General features: G+C 38.6%; 1 long non-coding RNA gene across 2 annotated transcripts in view; it reads right to left on the reverse strand.

Moving 5' to 3' along the window:
* Positions 1-20,463, reverse strand: part of LOC108637891 — a 148,548-nt gene that overhangs the window by 19,530 nt on the left and 108,555 nt on the right. The window contains exon 4 of one of the 2 annotated variants that reach the window (XR_001919407.1): positions 18,897-18,933. The exons of the other annotated variant lie outside the window; for it this stretch is intronic. This is a non-coding gene — a long non-coding RNA (uncharacterized LOC108637891). Of the gene's footprint in view, positions 1-18,896; positions 18,934-20,463 lie in introns of those variants that run through there. 2 annotated transcript variants of the gene reach the window in all.

Below are 20,463 nucleotides of genomic sequence, written 5' to 3' on the forward strand. Positions count from 1 at the left end.
ATAGCAACTTTACTCCTAATTGTGAAAAGCCAGAAGCAACCAAGTTCTCTTTCAATAGGTGTGAAAAAAACAACTGTAATACATACAACCAATAGGATGTTATTCAGTGATTTTAAAAAAAAATGAGCTACTGAGCTATGAAAACACATGGATAAACTGTAAATACATATTGCTGAATGAAACAAGCCAATCTGAAAAAAATAAATAATGAAAAATTGTATGATTTTCTGGAAAAGGTAAAATGATAGATATGATTTTTAAAAAAAAAATCAGTGGTTGCTTTGTGCTTGGGGATGCAGGAGATGTGTTAAATAGGTGCCGTACAGGAGATTATTTTAGGGCATTGGAACCATGCTGTATGATACTGTAGTGGTGAATACATGATACTACGTATTTATCAAAACCCATAGAAATTCACAGTACACAGAGTGAAAATTAACAAGTGCAAATTAAAAAAAAAATCATTTACAAGGTTGGAAGAATCCCACGATGGAATGCAGAATGTGACAAAACAAGCTAACTGCATTGCAAATGCATAAAACAACCTCACTTAAGAGACTGGGAAAGAAAAGGTGTTGACCTAAGTAACTACGGAAATGAGTGGAGGCTGTAAAGCAAAAGCCAAAAGAAATCTACACAAGCACTGTACTCTAGTTGATAACGGTGTTTGCCACAGGTACGGATTAACAATTCTGATACTGCTATACTAAAATTAAGCAATTAAGTAAGAGAAAACAGATGGTGGAAAGCCTGACTTCTCATTATGGAAGGTACACATAAGCAAGGGGAGGAGATCTGAAGGATCCACATGGTAATGAACCAGGGTTGGAGACACTGGTATGAACTCATGTTTAATTTTAAGATAACACTGATAGCTACATATAGAATTATTTATATTTCTGGATATTTTCATATAAATTTTTAGGTATTTATAGACATGTGTATATTAACCTCAGGTGGCACAGTGATAAAGAACCCGCCTGCCAGTTCAGGAGACGTTGGAGACACAGGTTCGATCCCTGGGTTGGGAAGATCACCTGGAGAAGGAAATGGCAATTCACTCCAGTATTCTTGCCTGGAGAATTTCATGGACAGAAAAGCCTGGCAGGCTACGGTCCAAGGGGTCACAAAGGGTCTGATACAGGTTAATATGTACGTATATACTTCCTTTTTAAAAATTATTTTTCCTTGCTGAGAGAGCCAAGAAGTAACATCAGCCCCATACCAAAGAGAATGTCTAGTGCCAGATCTTAGTTTCTAATACTATTCCCCAATAAAAGGAATCAGGGTTCCTTAGAGGAATGAGCAGGTACAGGAAATATACAAAATAAGCATGTAGTAACTTGCACTTTCAGAAAGTAAGAAATATCTTTAAGAAAAGGGCCAAAAAAGCGAAAACAAAACAAAACAAAAAAACATAGACAATGATTGAGGGATATGTCAAAGAGATGTATTTTAAATCTTTAAATATTATATATTCTGCTACTATTATCCCATAATTAAAATATGAAGATAAGTAATCAATTTTATAATAAACAATATCTGATTTCTATGTAATGCTAGCTTCTAAGTTTTGCCAAGAAATTTATTAGCATTATTTATTAACTCTAATGATAGCCTTTAAGAAGAAAGAAATGCTATCTATTATCTCTGAAATCAAGATATTGATAGATATAGTGATTCAAGTTTTTAGAACACAGGACTAACAGCCAAATTTTACAATTACCATTGTTTGACATGGTAACATTTGAAATTGATAGCTTTTACATTTCAATTCTACTCCCGTCAAACTTTATGTTCTTAGAAAACACTGCGGGGCACACTACTCAATGCAAAAGAGTATTCAAATTTATGCAAATTTAGAACAATTGGTTAAGATCCCTTTAGTTAAAAGAAGAAAGAAAATATATCTTGGATACATTCCAAAATCTTTTAAAAGAAAACAAAAGCCAATTCTTTAGCAAAGAACTGGAAGTAGGAAAACAGGAAATTTTTATTTTATTTTATTCTCTTCCATTTGTTTTTGGCTGTGTGGCATGAGGGATCCTAGTTTCCTGATCAGGGATCAAACCTGTGCCCCCTCCAGTGGCAGTGTGGAGTCTTAACCACTGAACCACCAGGGGATTCCTTGGAGTACACCATGTTTCACCAGTGACTCTCCCTCCTATTGGTTTTTCTACCATGAAGACCACACCACTACACACTGGTACAGTTATCTAATATGAAATGACTACAGGCATCTGCTCAGCTCTGACCAAACTCTAATTCAGTCTCACTGTTGTATTCCTCACCTTTCACCCACCACAACAGCCTACTTCTCTGAGTTTGACACCAGGACCATTCTTCTCTGGTCAACAGTCACAGATTAGGAGACCTCTGTGGGTACACTGGGCAAGGGGTACCATTCATATATCCTCTGCTTTGCTTCTCAGCTAAATTCTGTTTGGATTGGAAAACCGAGACTCTGGCCCCACTAAAATCTCAGACCTCTTCCTCTTCAGAATTTCGTTTGATCTGCCTCCAACACACCATAATTGAATTTATTAAATTCCCCATGCTGAGGTACAATTCAAATGAGATATATTCACAAGTTAGTTGGAAAGAAAATTGGTCACAAATCTTTGAAGCCCATTCAACAATGCTTCTCAAAATTTTTAGTTTAAGTTGAATAAGAAGTATCAGCAGTTTGGCAATTAAAAAAGATTAAAAGACTAATCAACTCTAACATCTCAGCAATAACTTAATCACTCCTATAGCTGGCATCTCTACCCTCTAGGATTTCCTTTCTGGTAACAAGCAGGCAAACATTCTGGCCAACAACGCCAGCAAGAGAGGTTACAGACACCACTCCCACGATACTCTTGGCAGACTCAGTCAATCTCTTATTTACTGCCTGAACTCTTTCTTTGCCCAGAGCACCCATGCTTTGTTTTCCATTTGAAAGCTTCCTAGACTCCCCAGTGATCTCTTCTTCAAGGTAAAGCTCTGAGGACCATAGTTTGTTCTGCCTTTAGCTACATTTTTACTTGCCTGTTGCTTTGTTTATTACATATCAACAAATGGGATAAAGATGGAGGCTTCCCATAACCAGGTGGCACAACAGTGATGTCAGCACAGTTGCAGTTCAGCTCAGTTGCTCAGTCATGTCTGACTCTTGTTGGCCCCGTGGACTGCAGCACGCCAGGCCTCCCTGTCCATCACCAACTCCCAGAGCACAGTTAAGTTTCACACAGTTTACTTTGCTCCATTTGGAAGAATCACACGTGTTTTTTTCACTCACCTAATTTTTATGATCACAAGAATGTAATCTCTAGAGTTCTCCCTTTTGTCTCCTATATCTTCATATACTTTATTGATCAAGACATTGTCTCTTAAATCCACTAATGAGAGGCCTTCCACTCTATTGTATTTCTATTATATGCTGATTATTTCCAAGCATAAACAACAATAAACCTCTTGGATAAGCATGTTTTATATGTTAATTACACTCACAATAGATTTCCTTTCTAATTATAACTGTCATACAATGTTACATGGATCTTTAATTATCTTCAGTTAGTTATCTTGCTATTCAGTGAGGGGATTATTTTGTGCCCTGACCACAGTTTCTTAGACACTCAAGAGACAAAAGTCTCACAAGTCACAGTAAATTCACTATCATTATCAGGCATTATTTGGTCTTAAAATATGCTTCTAACTTCTTAATTGTATAATAACTTTTAATCCAAGGGGCTTCCCTAGTGGCTCAGATGGTAAAGAATCTGCTTGCAATGCATGAAACCCAAGTTCGATCCTTGGGTTAGGAAGGTCCCCTGGAGAAGAGAATAGCTACCCACTCCAGTATTCTTCCCTAGAGAATTCCATAGATAGAAGAGCTTGGTGGGCTACAGTCCATTGGATTGCAAAGAGTCGGACATGACTGAGCGACTAACACTTTCACACTCGTTAACCCAATCTTTATAGTCTCAAGTAACACACGCAATCAATTTTCCACCTGACATACAATCTTCACAGTAACTGTTAACACAAAAATGTTTGCATACTGATGGAAAAATTAAAGAATTCACTGTGACCTGTTAAGACTTAAGAGTTTATTAGCTATATTAGTAAAAGTTTATTGCATACACAATAGAATTCTTTTCTAATTATAACTGTCATACAATGTTACATGGATCTTTAATCATCTTCAGTTAGTTATCTTGCTATTCAGTTGTCATTTGAGGGGACTATTTTGTGCCCTGACCACAGTTTCCTAGATATTCAAGAGGCAAAAGTCTCACAAATCACAGTAAATTCACTATCATTATTGGCCTAATAATGATAATAAATGTGTTGATGTTGTTAGGAATCAGAATTCTTATTATAGAAGGGTGACAAAATTATGGATTAGAGGCTATAAATGAAGAACCCTAAGGTATTTGGAATCAGATATATCAGGAATACATATTTCATTCAGAGGAATGAATTATCATTCATTATCATCATTATTAAGACTTCGAGTTTATTAGCTATATTAGTAAAAACTTATAGAATTTATTAACAGCAAAATGCTAACAAGTAATGCCTTTCTCCTTTTATCAAATCCTTCTCATCACTCCAGGAGTGTTAGTTATTACTTCAAGCACATGTAGGTTAAGTTCAGATATACATTTTGAACAGGATTTCTCCTAAATGAAATCACTTCCTCTGAATGAAATATGTATTCCTGATATATCTGATTTCAAATACCTTAGGGTTCTTCATTAATAGCCTCTAATCTATAATTTTATCACCCTTCTACAATAAGAATTCCGATTCCTAACAACATCAACACATTTATTCATCACATTTATTAATCTATTTATACTATGTACAAAATAGTTTTGGAACTACTATACTTTGACCACCTCATGCAAAGAGTTCATTGGAAAAGACTCTGATGCTGGGAGGGATTGGGGGCAGGAGGAGAAGGGGACAGAGGATGAGATGGCTGAATGGCATCACGGACTCGATGGACGTTGAGTCTGAGCGAACTCCAGGAGTTGGTGATGGACAGGGAGGCCTGGTGTGCTGCGATTCATGGGGTCGCAAAGAGTCGGACACGACTGAGCGACTGAACTGAACTGAACTGATAGTACCATTTTCATAATAAATCTAAGTAAAATGTAGGATTTTCCTGTAGTTCTATTTGCCCTTTTAATATAGTCCTTATAGTATAAGATGCTGCGGATCACTCCATCTTCTCAGTCCTTTCACACAAGATCCTATCAAATTAAAACAATATCTATATAATCTCATATTCTAAGGGATTTAAACATAAGATCATATTGGTTATGTATCTGACAATGGCTCCCAGAACATATTATATCTTCCTGGTTGTTCAGAAATTCATGTCATCAAGTAAAGGGGAGAGCTTCACTCATCTTCTTCATCAAGATTGTGTCTAGGGAACCAGAGTAATGAACCATCAGAACCTGAAACTATAATCTCTGCTTACAACTCACTGGGGTTCATTCAGGCTCATGAGGATAAGGGCCAGGCTTATTGGTAATTCAGTCAGATCTTCTATGCTCCAGCTATCAAATAATTGGAAGTTAACTGACCCTGAGGCAAATTAAAAAAAAAAATCTAAGTAGAGTGCTGAGAGTCACACAAAGAAGCAAATTACATGTCATGTTCAAGGTCAGGTTCAAGAAAAAAAAAAAAAAAAAACAGGGCATAAAGCCAAAGATTCAGGAATCAGATAAGTGCAGAACCTAGCAAGATGCAGGAAAGGAGCAAAAGCCCAGGACTCGTGTTGTGCGTTGGGTACATGATGTGTGGGGGCATCAGCCCACACTAAACTAAAGACACAGCCTAGTACTAGAGGGTCATTTTTCCAGAGGCTGCACTGTTTCTATGAATATCACACAATTTAATGATTCTCAAAGAACCTACATATAGGAAAATCAAGACCATACACCACACAGGAAAAATCATAAGGTACAATCTCCCAATATTATAGGTCATCTTTGATTTCTTTTTAAAAACTTTTTAATTAAATTCATTTATTTTTAACTGAAGGTGAATTGCTTCACGATGTTGTCTTGGTTTCTGCCATACCTCAACATGAATCAGCCACAGGTGTGAACATGTCCGCTCCATCTTGAACCAGCCTCCACCTCCTACTTCATCCCACCCCTCTAGTTGCCAGAGAGCACTGGTTTGAGCTCCCTAAGTCATACAGCAAATTCCCACTGGCTGACTATCTTACATATCGTAACGTATGTTTTCATGCTCCTCTTTCCATTCACAACAAACTCTTCTTCCTCCAACATATACTGTGTCCATAAGTCCATTCTCTACCTTTGATATCTATCGCTGCCCTGCAAATAGATTCAACAGTACCATCTTTCTAGAGTTCATATATATAGGTTCAGTTCAGTTCACGTCAGTCACTAAGTTGTGTCCAACTCTCTGCGACTCCATGGACTGTAGCATTCCAGGCCTCCCTGTCCCTCACCAACTCCTGGAGTTTTACTCAGATTCACGTCCCTTGAGGCAATGACGCCATCCAACCATCTCATCCTCTGTCGTCCCCTTCTCCTCCCGCCTTCAATCTTTCCCAGCATCAGGGTCTTTTCCAGTGAGTCTGTTCTTCACATCAGGTGGCCAAAGTACTGGAGTTTCAGCTTCAAAATCAGTCCTTCCAATGAATATTTAGGACTGATTTCCTTTAGGATGGACTGGTTGGATCTCCTTGCAGTGCAAGGGACTCTCAAGAGCCTTCTCCAACACCACAGTTCAAAATCATCACTTCTTCGGCACTCAGCATTCTTTATGGTCCAACTCTCACATCCATACATGATTACTGGAAAAAGCATAGCTTTGACTAGATGGACCTTTGCTGACTAAAAAATATCTCTGCTTTTTAATATGCTATCTAGGTTGGTCATAACTTTTCTTCCAAGCAGCAAGCATCTTTTTATTTCATGGCTGCAGTCACCACCTGCAGTGATTTTGGAGCCCCAACAAACAAAGTCTGACACTGTTTCCACTGTTTCCCCATCTATTTCCCATGAAGTGATGGGACCAGATGCCATGATCTTAGTTTGCTGAATGCTGAGTTTTAAGCCAAATTTTTCACTCTCCTCTTTCACTTTCATCAAGAGGCTCTTTAGTTCTTCTTCACTTTCTGCCGTAAGGGTGGTGTCATCTGCATATCTGAGGTTATTGATATTTCTCCCAGCAATCTTGATTCCACTTGTGCTTCATCCAGTCCAGCATTTATCATGACATACTCTGCATATAAGTTAAATAAGCAGGGTGACAATATACAGCCTTGATGTACTCCTTTTCCTATTTGGAACCAGTCTGTTGTTCCATGTCCAGTTCTAACTGTTGCCTCCTGACCTGCATATAGATTTCTCCGGAGGCAGGTCAGGTGGTCTGGGATTCCCATCTCTTTCAGAATTTTCCAGACTTTCTCATGGTTCACACAATCAAAGGCTGTGATGTAGTTATTTAAGCAGATGTTTCTCTGGAACTCTCTTGCTTTTTTGATGATCCAGTGGATGTTGGCAATTTGATCTCTGGTTCCTCTGCCTTTTCTAAAACCAGCTTGAATATCTGTGAATATCATGGTTCACATACTGTTGAAACCTGGCTTGGAGCATTTTGAGCATAACTTTACTAGCATGTTAGATGAGTGCAGTTGTGAGGTAGTTTGAGCATTCTTTGGCATTGCCTTTCTTTGGGGCTGGAATGAAAACTGACCTTTTCCAGTCCTATGGCCACTGCTGAGTTGTCCAAATTTGCTGGCATATTGAGTGCAGCATTTTCCCAGCATCAGAAATAGCTCTACTGGAATTCCATCACCTCCACTAGCTTTGTCCATAATGATGCTTCCTAAGGCCCACTTGACTTCGCATTCCAGGATGTCTGGCTCTAGGTGAGTGATCATATTATTGTGATTATCTGGATTGTGAAGATCTTCTTTGTATAGTTCTTCTGTGTATTCTTGCCACCTCTTCTTAATATCTTCTGCTTCTGTTAGGTCCCTACCATTACTGTCCTTTATTGTGCCTATCTTTGCATGAAATGTTCCCTTGGTATCTCTAATTTTCTTGAAGAGATCTCTAGTCTTTCCCATTCTATTGTTTTCCTTTATTTCTTTGCAGTGATCACTGAGGAAGGCTTTCTTATCTCTCCTTGCTATTCTTTGGAACTCTGCACTCAAAGGGGTATATCTTTCCTTTTCTCCTTTGCCTTTTGTTTCTCTTCTTTTCACAGGTATTTGTAAGGCCTCTTAAGACAACCATTTTGCCTTTTTGCATTTCTTTTTCCTCAGGATGGCCTTGATCCCTGCCTCCTGTACAATGTCATGAACCTCCATCCATAGTTCTTCAGGCACTTTGTCTATCAGATCTAACCCCTTGAATCTATTTCTCACTTCCACTGTATAATCATAAGAAACTTGATTTATGTCGTACTGTTTTGTAAGTAAATTCATTTGTTTCATTTATTTTTTTGGTGCCACATATAAGGATGTCATATGTTAATCAATATCTTTACCAAAAAAAAAAAAAAGACATCTGAGTAATATTCTCTTGCTTCTGTTTTAAAATTAATCAGTTTTTATAGCATTCATTTAGTTCAATCTCAGGACACTCCAGTGACTACTGTGCACTTTCCAGAATCAGGCAGTTGAATGCTATGCAGTTGGAATGGGAAAAGGCAAAAAATGCTGGCTATCCCATTGTTGGCCTACTGGCATAAGCCTGGAATGGAAGAGATGGCTGCTATAAGGTCAATCAGGATACATATCAATTTTAGAACTCATGAATGAAGAAGCACCAGTTTATGGACTGGGCCCAATTCTAGGTTCAATGTATCTAGTTTTCAAGTTAATACTACTATACAGGATACTGTCAAGGTATTCCAGGCCATAGTCTGCATGTCTCAGCAATAATGGATTTCTAAGACCAGGATAGCAAATAGGCTTAATTTTGCATGTGACCTCTGATTGATGGCTGCCTACATAAACTTCTTCAGAACATCCTAACGTCACTAAGGGGTTTCCCTGGTGTTTCAGACAGTAAAGAATCCGCCTGCAATGAGGGAGACTTGGGTTTGATCCCTGTGTTGGAAAATTCCCTGGAGGAGGGCATGGCAGCCCACTCCAGTATTCTTGCCTGGAGAATCCCCATGGGTAGAGGAGCCTGGCAGGCTGCAGTCCATCGGGTCGCAAACAGTCTGACACTACTGAGCAACATGGTCGCTCAGCGGAAGTGCCAAGATATATTAGCAGTGTCTATCATGGATTCAGAAAGGAGGAAATAACAATTTAAACATCCCATATTTACTGATCTTGAGCCAAAGATTTCATGGGAAAAAAACAGTTGAAATACCTAGCTCACAAGTTCAAGTAAAATCTAAACTGTGATAGTTTATCTCTACTAATCTGTACTCCCTCTCCCTAACAGAGGAACTTCTTAATCTCTATCAATGTTTCCTTTCATGTGTTTCTCCCTCTCTTCATTTATTTCCTAATTCCTCCATTTCTCTACCAAATACAGTATTATAAACCTATTTAATAAAATGATCTTTCTTTCTTCTAAAAATGTCATATAATGAACTTTTATATAGTATCCTGCCCCAATTACAAGAAAAGCTTCCAATAAAATTTAAATTGTGTCTTTATTTGTGTGTGACATATTATTTTTAGTAGATCAATTCACCTATAGTAGAGGGGAAAAAAAAGCATCCTATTTCCTTTTGAAGGGTCATAGATCAGAAGTCACCTGATCCACATCGTGTGTGTGTGTGCGTGCGCGTGCGCGTGTGCGTGTGTGTGTGTGTTGCCCTGGGGGTCTGTCTGCCCAGCAACCAATGCTCTGTTTCCTTCACTCCAGCTCACCTCCAATTTTGATAAACAATGTCTTGATTTTTTTAAAGACCACAGTCCACCATCTTCAGTCCATATGATTAGGGTCATTTTCTTAAAAGATATGAATCCAAAATCCAAAAACTTCACTTAGTTTTAGATATAATTTACTTAGTAACTTTCCTGCCGGGATAAGGAGAAAAACGAACCAAATAACACTAGAGAAAATATAAGAATCATAGTATTTGTGGACATCCCAGAATAACTGAACTTACACAGACAACTGCCTCTGGATTTCTTATTACATGACCAAAATGAACCCATACTTTACTGGCTTCAGTCCAAATTTTTTGTTTCTAACAATCAAAAGATACCTTCAATAACAGACATGGAAAAGACAAAAAATTTAAGGGTGAAACAAAGACTTTTTTAAATTTAGAAGAGCTTAGAGATAAAACCTACATGTGAATTTTGTGAATTATGTCCCTGTAAGAAGAAAAACTGTGCTGTGTATCATGATCAAAGTACCAAGAGGAATCAAGGGCAAAAGGAATCCTAAAGTCGATGAAGATCTGTCAGTGAAATGCCAATTTAACAAAGACTATTTCACCTTCATGAGCCAGTGTTTTCAAAATTTTGAAGACTTTGTAAACCACGCAGATAAATTTCCTTTCAAAGGAAACAGTCCTTATACTGGGAGAGCTCATTCATGGAAGAGGATAGGAAGAGCACTTTAGTGCATACTAGAAGAATGGAAAAACACAGGTGCATCTTTGGATGGGCTAGAGATTATAGCAGCAAAGTTTTTACATGGCAAGAAGAAAATGATAGAAAATACCCATGTTAAATATCTAATAGTGAAATCTCCTTAGAGTTTAAAAACAGAAGGAAGGAAAATGCAGTTACGGGACATGAGATTTCTCAGTAAGAACTGTTCCTTTATCTTAAAAAAAAAAGAAAACTACTCAAGAAACTCTCCAATTAGGCAGCAAGAAACTGCAATGTAATAATTAAATATGTTTTTAGAGAGTACACAAGCAACAATCTTTAACAAGATACTACTAATTAGTACCATTACACGTTCCAATGAGATGAACATTTACCCTCAATAGACCTAAGTGTACTCATCTATAAAAGAGGAAAAGGAGTTTGAACTGGATAATATCTAATACCCACTACAACCTCAAATGATAAAATAATATATATTTTTATTACATAAGTAATATAACACTCATGAGAGAAAACAAGATAACATGGTTTTTGCCAAAATCAAGACTTCTTACTTGACTTTTTTTTTTTTTTTTTCCAAAATAATGGACAGAGGGTTAAGAGACAGAGGTCAATCAGGGATCTTCCTGTCTATTTTGTACTCAAGGCCATGTTAGATGTGGGTCAGATGTTTGGGTCAGATTTCCTAAACTGCTTCTCAACCAACTCCTGGTGAGACTTTCTCTTTCAAATATGAAAGAGAACCCTTCTCTTTCTGAACACCTTATCTGAACCCTTCTCAGAACAAATATTTGGGGGGCAAAAGGGGGGTTTCTTCAGGAAGTTGCTTCAAAGAAAAATGATATCTCTAATCAATGACTTCTGTACTTCACTCCACGGAGCACTGACAGGCAGGTTTTCTTGTTCCCTAGCAAAATGTTTAAAAGAACTGCTGCTGCTAAGTCACTTCAGTCATGTCCGACTCTGAGCGACCCCATAGATGGCAGCTCATCAGGCTCCCCCGTCCCTGGGATTCTCCAGGCAAGAACGCTGGAGTGGGGTGCCATTTCCTTCTCCAATGTGTGAAAGTGAAAAGTGAAAGTGAAGTCGCTCAGTCGTGTCTGACTCTTGGTGACCCCATGGACTGCAGCCTACCAGGCTCCTCCATCCATGGGATTTTCCAGGCAAGAATACTGGAGTAGGGTGCCATTGCCTTCTCCAGTTTGTTTTCTAATTATAAATGTAATATATCCTCCACTATTTATCAACTGACCTTTTCCAGTCCTGCGGCCACTGCTGAGTTTTCCAAATTTGTTGGCATATTGAGTGCAGCATTTTCACAGCATCATCTTTCAGGATTTGAAATAGCTCCACTGGAATTCCATCACCTCCACTAGCTTTGTTCGTAGTGATGCTTCCAATCCCAAAGAAAGGCAATGCCAAAGAATGCTCAAACTACCTCACAACTGCACTCATCTCACACGCTAGCAAAGTAATGCTCAAAGTTCTCCAAGCCAGGCTTCAACAATATGGGAACCGTGAAATTCCTGATGTTCAAGCTGGTTTTAGAAAAGGCAGAGGAACCAGAGATCAAATTGCCAACATCCGCTGGATCATCAAAAAGGCAAGAGAGTTCCAGAAAAACATCTATTTCTGCTTTATTGACTACGCCAAAGCCTTTGACTGGGTGGATCACAATAAACTGTGGAAAATTCTGAAAGAGATGGGAATACCAGACCACCTAACCTGCCTCTTGAGAAATCTGTATGCAGGTCAGGAAGCAACACTTAGAACTGGACATGGAACAACAGACTGGTTCCAAATAGGAAAAGGAGTACGTCAAGGCTGTATATTGTCACCCTGCTTATTTAACTTCTATGCAGAGTACATCATGAGAAATGCTGGACTGGAAGAAACACAAGCTGGAATCAAGATTGCCAGGAGAAATATCAATCACCTCAGACATGCAGATGACACCACCCTTATGGCAGAAAGTGAAGAGGAACTAAAAAGCCTCTTGATGAAAGTGAAAGAGGAGAGTGAAAAAGTTGGCTTAACACTCAACATTCAGAAAACGAAGATCATGGCATCTGGTCCAATCACTTCATGGGAAATAGATGGGGAAACAGTGGAAACAGTGTCAGACTTTATTTTGGGGGGCTCCAAAATCACTGCAGATGGTAAAAGACGCTTACTCCTGGGAAGAAAAGTTATGACCAACCTAGATAGCATTTTCAAAAGCAGGGACATTACTTTGCCAACAAAGGTCCATCTAGCCAAGGCTATGGTTTTTCCAGTGGTCATGTATGGATGTGAGAGTTGGACTATAAAGAAAGCTGAGTGCAGAATTGATGCTTTTGAACTGTGGTGTTGGAGAAGACTCTTGAGAGTCCCTTGGACTGCAAGGAGATCCAACCAGTCCATTCTGAAGGAGATCTGCCCTGGGATTTCCTTGGAAGGACTGATGCTAAAGCTGAAACTCCAGTACTTTGGCCACCTCATGCAAAGAGTTGACTCATTGGAAAAAACTCTGATGCTGGGAGGGATTGGGGGCAGGAGGAGAAGGGCAGAGGATGAGATGGCTGGATGGCATCACAGACTCGATGGACACGAGTCTGAGTGAACTCTGGGAGTTGGTGATGGACAGGGAGGCCTGGCGTGCTGCGATTTATGGGGTCGCAAAGAGTCGGACACAACTGAGCAACTGAACTGAACTGAACTGATTTAGTAACTGTTTTGTCTTGGACAGTTTACATAATATCAAGTGTCAGCAGCTTCAACAGTAATAAAAGTAATATAATTCCTATCTTTTGTTGTGAAAATTAAAAGAAAAAATTAATATATATTACAATGCCAGATATACAGTACTGTACATATCTTTTTTAAAAATTTCAAATAGCAGAAAAAGTTACTTTCAAAACGTGAAAATAATCTATAATTCTACTACCCTGTAGACATTTTCCTTCAATCTTATTAGACTTTTCTCTACTCTTCCTATTGGCAGAAAGTGAAGAGGAACTAAAGAGGCTCTTGATGAAAATGAAAGAGAGTGAAAATTTGGCTTAAAACTCAACATTCAAAAAATTAAGATCATGGCTTTCAGTTCCATCATTTCATGGCAAATAGATGGAGAAAAAATGGAAACAGTGACAGACTTTATTTTCTTCGGCTCTAAAATCACTGCAGATGGTGACTGCAGCCATGAAATGAAAAGATGTTTGCTCCTTGGAAGAACAGCTGTGACAAACCTAGACAGCATATTGAAAAGCAGAGACATGACTTTGCCAAAAAAGTCCATACAGTCAAAGTTACAGTTTTTCCACTAGTCATGTACAGATGTGAGAGTTGAACCATTAAGAAGGCTGAGCGCCAAAGAATTGATGCTTTCAAACTATGGTGCTGGAGAAGCCTCTTGAGAGTCCCTTGGACTGCAGGGAGATGAAATCAACCAATCCTAAAGGAAATCAGCCCTGAATATTCACTGGAAGAACTGATGCTGAAGCTGAAGCTCCAGTATTTTGGCCACCTGATGCAAACAGCTGACTCACAGGAAAAGATCCTGATGCTGGGAAAGATTGAGGGCAGGAGAAGAGGCGTCACAGGATGAGATGGTTGGATGGCATCACCAACTCATCGGATATGAGTTTGCGCAAACTCCAGGAAATGGTGAAAGACAGGGAAACCTGGCGTACTGCAGTCCGTGGGGTTGTAAAGAGTAGGACAAGACTGAGTAATGGAACATCAACCAGGCATACGTATACATAAGTGCTTATAGACACAAATTTATGTGTTATTTTGGTTTTATACCACTGTTCCCCAGAGCTTCACAGAGTGTTAAAATATTTAAAACATTAAGGAATTAATTAGTAAAAAAAAATGTGATTTTATGAAAAGTCTCTATTATATTTAGCCCCAGCCAATGGAGCACTTATTTCATGTAATGATTGACATATTGAAAAGTCACTACAAAAAATAAATTCAATATTCTTTCACAGTATGTTTAACATGATTTAACTTTCAATTTTAAAAATATATGTGTGGGCTTATATCAGTTAAAATAGATTACCTGCAAGTAATAGAATATGTAATTCAATTAAGTTTAACAATGAAGGCATTTATATTTTCACATAACTGGAAATCCAGAGACAACATATTCTTTTCAAGGTTGTCTTAATTCAACATATTTGGCTCAGTTTCTTTTGACTGTGACCTCTTCCAGGTTTTAGATTCATTTCCATACTAGCAACAAGATGCAGAGTCCTTGTCTCACATTCACACATGAGAACGGCACAAGGAAGAATGATGGTTGACTTCCAGAAGCTCTTTGGAAGTTCACCCATAATAAGGCAATAAGTATCAGATTTGCACTCCTGTAGTGGGCTTCCCTGGTGGCTCAGAGGTTAAAGTGTCTGCTTGCAATGCGGGAGACCCGGGTTCAATCCCTGGGTTGGGACGATCCCCTGGAGAAGGAAATGGCAACCCACTCCAGTATTCTTGCCTGGAGAATCCCATGGATGGAAGAGCCTGATGGGCTACAGTCCACGGGGTCGCAAAGAGTTGGACACGACTGAGTGATTTCACTCACTCAGTCAATAACAATAAAGCAAGACAAACATAGGTAATAAAGGTTTTCAAACATTAAACAAAAGCAAGCATGGGCGTATAATCTTAGACACAAGGAAAAGACAGAAAGCAAGTTTGGCTTTCACCCTGACTTTGATGTGGGCACACTTTCAAACTGCCTCACAGAGAAGTAGAGTTTAAATCTGTTTTACTAGGTACAGAATATAAGTATCAGCATGAGGGGTTTTTGAGACAGCAGGGATGCATTCTAACCAACGAAATTACTTGACTCTAACACAGAAACTTGAGTTCCACACCAAATAGAGTTTAATAGTAAAAGTTCGTTACACTGGGTGTTGGAGAGGAAGCAGCTATGAAGAGAACACATAAATCTATCCAGAAGTTCCCTTGAGTTTTTGGCTAGATCTTTAGCTGTGTATCTGCAAGCCTTGTTGTTGTTGTCCAGTCACTCAGTCGTGTCCAGCTCTTTGCGGCCCCATGGACTGCCGCACGCCAGGCTTCCTTGTCCTTCACCATCTCCCAGAGCTTGCTCAAACTCACGTCCAACTATATTGTCCCCTGCCATCCCCTTCTCCTCCTGCCTTCCATCTTTCCCAAGCTTTTCAATCTTTCTGCAAGCTTGGGAGGGGTCAATTGTTGGGAGTCCATAAACTAAATGGGACATTCAAGGATCACACAATTCTGGGTCTCTGCCCTCCCATGTAGCTTATACACTAAGTATTCAGCATCCTTTCAATCATGTTGTTCTCAGAAAGGCCACAATTAGGATCTAGATACATAAGTAGAAGTGACCACAATTATATTTCTGTTCTTCCTCCCTGTCCCCCTCTTCCATGTTTCTCCTTTTCCTACTTCTTCTCTCCCTTCCTCCTCCTCCTCTTCTCAGATCCTAAGCTTTCCTATCAAGTAAAATCACTACACAGTAGAATGACTCTTGCAACTGGAAAGTGGTTCAGAGGAACAATGATATGAAAAAAATTACTTCAAGTGCTGTGCTCCTCAAAAATAACTTCCTCAAAACTTGTTTTTAACAACATTGATGGAGTGCTTCAAACGTATCAAACACTGACCTAGATATGTGAAAAAACATTTCATTCTGCTAAATCGCACATAATGGAGTCAGCTATGTCAAAATTCAAACCCAGCTCAGCCAGAAACAGAGCATGCTGCTGCTTCTCATTTCTCACCATGAAGACTTGTCTACACACTGGCCTGTGTACTGATGGCCTTTGGATTAATTCCTATTCAAGCTAATTAAAGAGACCACCTCAGTTTGCCTTCAGGTATTCTTATCAGCTAGAAATATCTACTGCTTCTTTTAACAGTGTTATATCCTCACTATTTATGACCTCTCTTCCTGAAGCAGAGAGCTGAACATTATTGTCTATGGGCAACTCCTTACCCTACTTATGAATCTTTTTTCTGTAATTAGTAAAATGTTTCTATATTAGTCTGAAAGGAAAAAGAACTCTTCCCCTTTTCCCAATATTTTGCCTTCAGAAGAACTAGATAGGAGGAGGATGCAGGAAAAAAGCATAAGAGGACACGAAGCATCTCATTGTAGTCACAGTGATGCTGTATTAAGCTGCTAAGACAGCCTAGCAACTGCAGCTCTAAAATGTTCCTATGGTACAAATAAATTATAGCTCGGGCAGAAATCTAAATAGACATCTTAATAATAGATATTTGAAGAGGTGTATCATAATCAAATATCTCATATGTATTTAGCACTTTCTCCTAAGAATTTTTACAACTATTACATTGAGTCTTACACCGAGCCTGTAAAAAAGTCTGAACAGATTTCTTTTTAAATTATTTATAAAAATCTTACATACATTTTTATTGTTAAAAGTTCAAATAATACAGTACATAGATAAAAACATGAGGGACCCCCTTGGTAAAGCCCAGTGTCCTTTCAACTATTTCCCTGTGTGTTTGTGCACAAGCACACGCAAGCACAGAGTTCAGGGTGGCAGGTGTGCATATAAATAAGTGGGGTATTATACATACTATTTTGTGAAATTCTTTTCATACTTAACAGCATAGCCTGGTGGTGTTTTATGACAGAATCAAAAATCTTCCCAATCCTGGCCACACAGCCATCGATAATATGGAAGTACCACAAGTTATTAATTCATTCCCCTAGACATATATTGGAGAAGGCAATGGCACCCCACTCCAGTACTCTTGCCTGGAAAATCCCATGGACGGAGGAGCCTGGTAGGCTGCAGTCCATGGGGTCACGAAGAGTCGGGCACGACTGAGCGACTTCATTTTCACTTTTCGCTTTCATGCATTGGAGAAGGCAATGACAACCCACACCAATATTCTTGCCTGGAGAATCCCAGGGACAGAGGAGCCTAGTAGGCTGCTGTCTATGGGGTCGCACAGAGTCGGACACGACTGAAGCGACTTAGCAGCAGCAGCAGCAGCAGACATGTATCGGATTTTATTAATTAGGCTAGAGCTATAACAGATAACAAAGAAACTTCAACAGTTTAACTCAGTAAAGTTTATGGCCAAACTCAGGTCACAGTCCAGGGAGTCAGTAGGGGATATTCTCTTTCACATGGTCCTACAAGTATCCATCGCCTTTCTTCCTCAAGGTCACACAGCAGATAGGAGGAAGAGAAAATATGAATACACTCCACTTGTCACTGGATAGAAGTACTTTATTTCTCCTACTCACGTTCTATTGGTAAGAACTATTCATGGAGTCCACCAAAAAGACTGGAAAATTTGTTTGAATTTTTGCACAGGAAGTAGAAGAAGGCTTGGTGATTATTTAGCCAGTCTATCCCATGTAGATTAATTTCATTTTTTTCACTATTAAAAGCAATGTTATAGTAAACACTTTCTACATACATCTTTGCATACCTATCCCATAGGATAGATAGTTACACGAGGAATTGCTAGGCAAAAAAATATACAAAAGATATTTTCTAAAATTCTGTTTTAAAATGGCTTATATATAAGACATGATAACATAAAATTCCTAGAAGAGAACATAGATAAAACTTTCTCTGACATGAATCATAGCAATGTTTTTTAAAAGTCAGTATCCCAAGGCAATAGAAATAAAAGCAGAAATAAACAAATGGGATCTAATTAAACTCATAAGCTTTTGCACAGCAAAGGAAACTATAGCCGAAACAAAAAGATAACCTATGGGCTGGGAAAAAATATTTGCAAGTGATGAGACTCACAAGGGGTTACTTTCCAAAATATACAAACAGTTCATACAACTCAATAATAAAAAACAATCAAAAAAATGGGCAAAAGACCCAAAGAGACATTTCTCGAAAGAAAACATGCAGGATGGCCAACAGACACATGAAAAGAGGCTCAGCATTGCTCATAATTAGACAAAATGCAAATCAAAACCACAATGAGGTATCACCTTGCACCAGTCAGAATGACTACCACCAAAAAGCATACAAATAATGAATGCTGGAAAGGGTGTGGAGGAAAGGCAACACCACCATACAGTTGGTAGGAAAGAAAACTGGTGCAGCCACTATGGAAAATAGGCTGTTGTTGTTGTTGTTTAGTCACTCAGTCACGTCCGACTCCTTGCAACCCCATGGACTGCAGTACAACAGGCTTCCCTGTCCTTCACCATCTCCTGGAGCTTGCTCAAACTCATGCCCATTGAGTCGGTGACGCCATCCAGTGAACTCATCCTCTGCTGTCCCCTTCTCCTCCTGTCTTCAATCTTTTCCAACATCAGGGTCTTTTCTAATGAGTCAGCTCTTCGCATCAGGTGGCCAAAGTATTATACGAGGTTCCTTTAAAAACTAAAAACAGAGTTACCATATGATCCAGCAATCTCACTCTTGGACATAATATCCAGAAAGGATAAAAACCCTAATTTGAAAAAATGTACGCATGCCAATGTTCACAACATCATTATTTATAATAGCCAAGACATGGAAGTAACTTAATGTCCATTGACAGATAAATGGATAAAGATATGGCATATATATACATTATATGTATGCATATATAATATATAATGTAATATTATATAATATTAATATCATTGTCACAAAAAATAATGAAATAATGCCATTTGCAGCAATTTGAAAGGACCTAATATTATCATACCAAGTAAATCAGACAAAGACAAATGTCATATGACATCACTTATATATGGAATCTAAAAATGATACAAATGAACTTATTTTCAAAACAGAAGTAGACTCAGACATAAAAAACAAACTTATGGTTGCCAAAGGATAAAGGAAGAGGAGGGATAAATCAGGAGCTTGGGATTAATATACAGATACTACCATATATATAAAATGGATAACCAACAAGGACCTACTGTATAGCACAGGGAACTCTATACAATATTCTTTAATAATCTACATGGGTAAAGAATCTGAAAAGGAGTTAATGTATATATATATGTTTAAGTGTATGTATAATTGAATCACTCGGTTGTATACCTCAACTAACACAGCATTGTAAATCAACTGTACTTCAATTAAGAAAGACTAATAAAAATTTTAAAATACAACAAAGTTTATCTCTATCTTTCTAAAATAAAAATAATATTTAATAGTATTAGATCAATCTTCTAGCACACATTACATACACACTAAGAAGCTGGCATTCAAAGCATTATATGATCTGGTCTTTATAATTAAAGATCTTTCTACTTATTATACCCCATAAAGCCTTCCACTTCTCTGAGACTTTTACTTCTGAAACATGTTATGACTATTCATCTTAAATTCTGGATTGCAATTTATTATCTCTGGGTTCTTGGGAATACCATTTTGCTCACTCTGAGTCTTGTTTCATCGTTTTGAAAAGAGCTGGCATTCTAAACCTCCCAGTTTCTTGAAATGATTAAATGATGGAAAATGGTGTGTACGTGCTCAGTTGGGTCTGACTCTGAGACCCCGTGGACCGTAGCCCTTCAGGCTCCTCTGTCCATGGAATTTTCCAGGCAATAGTACTGGAGTAGGTTCCCATTTCCTCCTCCAGGGGATCTTCCCAACCCAGGGACTGAACCCGGGTCTCCCGTGTCTCCTGCACTGGCGGGCAGACTCTGTGCCACTGGGCCACCTAGAAAGCCCACAATGGAAAATGGCACATGTGAAATCCCTTGCATAATGAACACTCAATGACCGCTTGATTCTGCCCTTCCTTCTCTATCTCAGGCTACAATAATGCTCCTATTCATGAATTCTTATGATATTTGTTTATGTTACTTTTTTGTTACCTAGCATATATGACCTTCTTCATTATTTATCTTTCCATGTGATAGCTTGTCTCCTCACTGCAACTATGAGCAACTAGAAGCAGACCATATTCTT

Source organism: Capra hircus, chromosome 17 (assembly GCF_001704415.2).
Source record: "Capra hircus breed San Clemente chromosome 17, ASM170441v1, whole genome shotgun sequence".
NCBI lineage: Eukaryota > Metazoa > Chordata > Mammalia > Artiodactyla > Bovidae > Capra > Capra hircus.